The sequence below is a fragment of the Macadamia integrifolia genome, chromosome 9 (genome assembly GCF_013358625.1).
Source record: "Macadamia integrifolia cultivar HAES 741 chromosome 9, SCU_Mint_v3, whole genome shotgun sequence".
NCBI lineage: Eukaryota > Viridiplantae > Streptophyta > Magnoliopsida > Proteales > Proteaceae > Macadamia > Macadamia integrifolia.
Genome location: NC_056565.1, coordinates 36082932 through 36088888, shown reverse-complemented (window position 1 = coordinate 36088888; position 5957 = coordinate 36082932). Strand labels below are relative to the sequence as shown.

General features: G+C 37.8%; 1 long non-coding RNA gene across 1 annotated transcript; it reads right to left on the bottom strand.

Moving 5' to 3' along the window:
- Positions 1 to 4834: 4834 nt before the first annotated feature.
- On the bottom strand, positions 4835 to 5957 carry LOC122088448. The gene is made up of 2 exons (XR_006143065.1): positions 5617 to 5957; positions 4835 to 5527 (listed from the first exon to the last, which is right to left on the bottom strand). It is a non-coding gene; the product is annotated as an uncharacterized LOC122088448 (long non-coding RNA).

Here is a 5957-nt window from a genome sequence, read left to right as displayed (position 1 = left end):
TTTTTTGGGAAGGGCAGAATTGCAATTACTTGAGATTCAATTAAACCACAAAGGGTATCAAGTGTGGGGCAAGGATCTAAATGTAAATAAGAAAAAAAATAAGGGATAGAAAGAATTAATAGATAAAAGAGGGGTAATGCGGAAAAATCAGAGAATAAAATAAAAAGGAGACTCAATGGAAGGGTAAATTTGAAAATTACAAGTAAATATGGAAGAAAAGAAATAATAAAAGGTAGGGGTAGTTTTGGAAATTCAGGGTAAAGCTAAAAGGGACGGCTATCTCACGGATTGGGGTGAAAGATGTTGAAGACCTGGAGTTGTCTTCTACCGGCAACGGAATAGGGTCGACTTCGAAGGAGGCGGCTGGAACTGGAGTTCAAACCAGGTATGTTTGATTCTCTTTCTGGTTCTCTGCTTCTCAATCTCTTCTTCTACTTTTTATGTTCTTTCTTCTCTTCTTCTTCTTCTTCTTCTTCTTCTTCTTCTTCTTCTTCTTATTTTCTTCCTTTTTTTTTTCTCCTTTGCTGTCAGACACAGAAAGAGGAGGCGGTGGTTGTTGTCGGAAGGGAAAAGAAGTGAAAAGAGGAGGCAGTGGGATTTTTCTAGTTGGGAATCGAAGTGAGGAGAAAAAAAAGGGAGGCTTTGGGATTTTTTTTTTCTTAAGTTTCTGTCGGAACCCTGGAAAAAAAGGGATCAACCAAAGAAATTGGGAGAAAGAGAGGGGCGGTGAGAAAAGGGGGCTCGATTCTTCTCTGGATAGAATCGGTTTTTTTTTTTTTTTTTTTTTTTTGTTCTCAGTATCGGTGGAAATCAACACAGAGAATGGGAAGGGAAGAAGAAAGATGGGGAAGAAATAGGATCCTTCGGCTCTGATACCAAGTTGATGGAGAACCTTTAGGGAAGAAAGGAAAAATCAGAGTAGGAAGGGGAAGGGGGGAATCACACACTTCACTGGTGCACAAACTCAACATCTTCATTCAATAATCAAATCACTCTGAAAATCTTCAATCGATTACAGCCAATATATAGGAAAATAGGAATATGAAATTAGAAACTTAACTGAAATGGAAACTAGCCTAAACTAGGAAACAACTATAAAAAAGAAACCAAAGCAAGGAAATAAATCCTACTCCTACGTTCAAGTCTGGAAAATAAAAGCATGAAATAAAATACTAAGTAAGGGCTGGACAGGTTCTTCTTGGCTCTTGGCTTCCAAAGCCGATCATGCTGGTCCAACCAAGTAAGGGCAGTCGTATCTGGATCAAGTATACCACTTAGCTGCGGAAAGTTGATGCATCTCTTCAGCTTTGCTGCATAGACATGCCTAACCTTGTTGTACACGACATCTTTAGAAAGCAGTATTGAGGATTTGTGGTACCTAAACACCAGAACCGTTAATGTATTACATATAAATGTATAAAAAATGATCTGCTCAGTTGAGAATTTGAGTTAGTAAGTGAAATAAATCGGCAGAAACTTAGGTCTATGTCTGAGTTTAGTTGTGGTAATAGGTCTGCATAATATCATCTAGATAAGATGGTTGGATCTCAAATTATGGCACTCTCCTACTGTAACTAGAAAACTAGAACCAAGAAAAAAATAGGAAACTAAAACGCAGAAAGAATAGTAGAAATTGATGCAGTCATTTCTGGTTCTAATCTGACACCAATTAATGATTAAGCAGTGAACAGGAGTCAGGTTTAGCAAAAGTATGATTTAGCTTCAGAATACCAGAATTTGATGTAAAGTAGAGCTAGGAGAAATCGATTAGAAATTGGGGTTTACATAACAAAAACTAACCTAAGATTCACGAAAGCAAATTGATTGGATAATAGGGCAGTTTAAGATCAATTTACAGCTTAACACTTGATGTTTTAATTAAAAGCAACTTGAATCCTAATTGATGGAAGAATAGAAATCACAGTTGAAGAGACTAAGGGCCCGTTTGATAACGTTTCTACCATTTCTATATCAAGAAACGACAGAAACGGAAATTGCTGTTTCTGGAAACAAAAATTGTTGTTTCTGGAAACAGAAACAGGTAAGAATGGTGTTTGATAATTCTTGTTTCTGGAAACAGAAATGGGTAAGAAGGTGTTTGATAAATTCTATTTCTGGGAACATTTCTGACATAATATGATGTTTATAAGAAATTTTAATGAAAATAATTCCACTTTTGTTACTTTCTTCAGAAACTCATGACCCTTCATTTTAATCAGACATACAACTACCAATTTCCTTATCTCGAACTTACATCATAATTTTACGAAACAAAAAATGTCAACCAATAATAGTAGATTAAAATGCAAATATTCCCATGTTTATGCCATATGTCTTACAAGTTCCCAATAGTTGGTCATTACCTCTAACTATCACCTTTATTTATGTCTATGCTATTAATGGCCTCCAGAATATCGGTATATATCCTTCGCTTTTCCTCAGACATATCCAATTCGTTTTTCAGTACTCTAGACTTCTCCTCTTCACCTTTGATTGCTCTTTCCAGGTAACCTTTCACAAAATCAGAGGAAGGTGCTGATAGAGAAGACTAAGCTCCAACCATTGAATTGCTTGTTCCACAATCGGAAGACTGTGCACTTGTCAAATTACTGTCTCCATAAATCCATCGAAAAAAATTGTAACCTCGATCAAGGGGCTGCAATTACTCATCAATTTAGTTGTGAAATGTATTCAGATAATATAGGTTGAATAGTATGCTGATTAAAAAAAATAATAATTATACCCCATTGGATTTAGGACAACACCAAAAACGACGATTAAAGTTCGTTAGTGTCTTCGAGACGCGTACCTTGCACTGTCCCTCGCCACAATCACATAAGAAAAATTCATCTACCCATATAAAATATGCATTATTCCTTGGGCATTTGAAGAACGGTCTTCCTCTATTAGGCCCATTTTTTGTTGTGTACTTATCGCACAAATGATTACAGTAGTCACACCTTGCTATTGTGGTGTCAGTGGAAGACATCTGTACAGCACAAAGATTACAAGTCATCCCAATGTAAACATTGTGAAGCGAATAGAAGTATTTTTACTAACACCCCATACACACAATCGAAGGAAAAATGGTGACCTAATTTTTGTGTCTACCTTTTAATACATAATGAATGTATATAGCAAAAGTTCAGGATCGATTTAACGAAATTGTAGACATTCTCCTTGAAATTGCCAATTGGTTGGCTATATTAAGATGCACTATAGACATTTGTCTCGCAGATAGTCTCTAGGAGACATCAGATGTGGAAGCATGGTACGTAGGAGTATCAGGATTCATTGGGTCATCAATTTGTTGTTCACTTCCAAGCTCATTGAACAACTGATCTTGAATAGCTTGTTCCTTAATGTAATTGTGGATCCCACAACAAGCGACCACGATTCTTGACTGATCTTCAATATCGTATGCCTTCATACTTTTTAATATGTGGAATCTATTTTTCAATACACCGAATGTTCTCTCAATAACATTCCGCAGTGACTAATGTCTGTGATTGAACAATTCCTTAGCTGTCCTTGGTCCAGGCCTACCTTCACCATAATCTTACAAGTGATACCGTTGTCCTCGGAATGGCACCAAGTACCCCAGTTGACTGGCGTAGCCCGAGTCAACAACATAATATTTGCCTTCAAATATTATGGAAACATTTATGGGATTAGATCTATATTCCTTGTCTACTATATGCGGAAAGACAACACAAAAGTTCATAATACATTTTTACCTGATGGGGGATGAGGAAACCCTAAGTTATCATTGGTTCTTGCTGCATCCAATACCCTTGCATCATGTGCACTACCCTCCCAACCCACACACACAAATGTGAATCGCATGTCGAATGAACATGCACACATAACATTCTATGTGATTATGCCCTTTCGATTACGATAACGTCTCTTCCGACCTACGTACGATGGCACTTATATGGGTGCCATCAATAGCACCAATGCAATCCTATATTCCATTGACCATAAGTTAGTCCATATAATTGTGTAAATTGCATTGATATTTCATTGGAAACATCGAAATAAATAATCACCATCAGAAGTCTCAGTTACCTTGAAATATGGATAGTACTTTGGATTGTTGGTTATCTCTGGAGGTACCACATCAAAATTTGGTGGCCTGATCGTCTCTAGCAATAAATTTAGCATTGTTTGCAACACCGTGTGGAAGACAGCACTAATCGTCTGTCTTGAACGATTGAATCGACGTTGCATTTGTCTATTACTCAAACCTTGACCTACTATCATGAGGAACATCGCTAGCTGCTCATCTACTCGAATGAAATGGCTGTCCACTAGCCAGCCTCTATGTACCATTCGGTCTCACAGGTTGAGAAATACATGTCTCTCGAGTCTAAACTCTTGGTAACACACGTCAGCATGACCTGCAAGAACCTCAGCTACCCTAACAGGTCCTGTGTAACTACTATCATTCAGAGGTTCTCTCATCCTATACATACTGAGCATGTTTTGGAATTGGTGTACTATAACCATGTCATCATCGTCTGATGATGACCCTGTGATGTCGGTTGGAAATTGATTTGACATCCCTGTATGAATAGACACATTCAATATATAAAGGAATAGAGTCCATAAATGTACCATCTAATAGCATTCTAATCTACTAACAAGCAATAATCCATCCAGAAATTGTCACAATTGACAACTACTTACTTTCCTGTTAATATAGTGAAATTAATATGATCTTATATCCCAAAGCTATAAAGAAACATACAGTAAGATAAAAAAACATAATATTTCACAATCTTAAACAGTCATATCCACTACTGTAAATCTAAAGCACACGCAATCAAAATAAAACAAAGCAACATAATTCAAACATCAACATCATCCATAGTATGCTAAAAGACATAAGTGTGTCAGTCAGTATGAGGCATATAAAATCCAAACAAAAGATTTATGTTCATTCATATCAGAAACTGTTACTTTCACTCCTTCAGACCATGTAGCATCCATAACCTCCTGTCAAGTCTCACTTCAATAAAAGACATGCGCCATCCAGGGTCACTGTGTATCTTACGCTGCGCCAACATATACAAATCCGTCAGGATATCCTCCAAACTGTCCAGTAGCTTCTAACAGCTCATCATGCTATATGGTCCGTCACAATAGGGTCAGGTGGTCGGGTAACTGCTGAGGTGGCAGAGGTTGATCCCTTTTCCATCCTCCATCAGACAAAGGTTCTGAAATCCTCAGTGGAGTTCGTGAGTGTCCATGTGTGGCTCTTCCTCCTACGATTCGTAGGAGTCCTATCAAGTCGCCGCTTTGGAGGAGCTGACCCCTTGGGTGTCCCAGTACAAGCATCAATGTCATCATTATCAGTGTCATGTAAATCATCATCAATTTCAAGGTTAGTTGACGTTGGAGTTACAACTGTTGCCTGTGACAAACCTCTATCCCCACAGGCACTAGAGTTGGAGAAGATCTCTAACAACTCTGGCCACAAGGGGAGACCATTTCTTCTATACTTTGCCCAATCCTTGTGTCCCTGTAATTCCAAATATTTTCAATTAGTCATCACATTTTTTTCAAAAATTGACAAAAATCCGTTCTATAAACCAAAGATCCTATTCATACCTGAATAGCAGATTCCTATACTGAATCATCAACTGTGGTAGTCCGAGCATTCGCATCCCATCCGAAACTAGTTGTTTCTAGCAAAGCCCTGAAGCTGTTGTACTCCTTACATAACTTATTCATCTTGTTACGCAGTTGTACTTTTGCAAAGGACCTTTTGAATTCGGCTTCAAGCCCTTTTGTAATGTTGTCCCAACCAACCTTTGTGAATATTGAGTTTGTCTTCAATCCGTTTCGGACATTATCAACTATGAGATTGATGGATGATCTTAGCTCTGCTTCATTCCAGATTATAGTAGTACTTTTGGGGGTTGGGGATCTTGGAGATCTCATATCTCTGA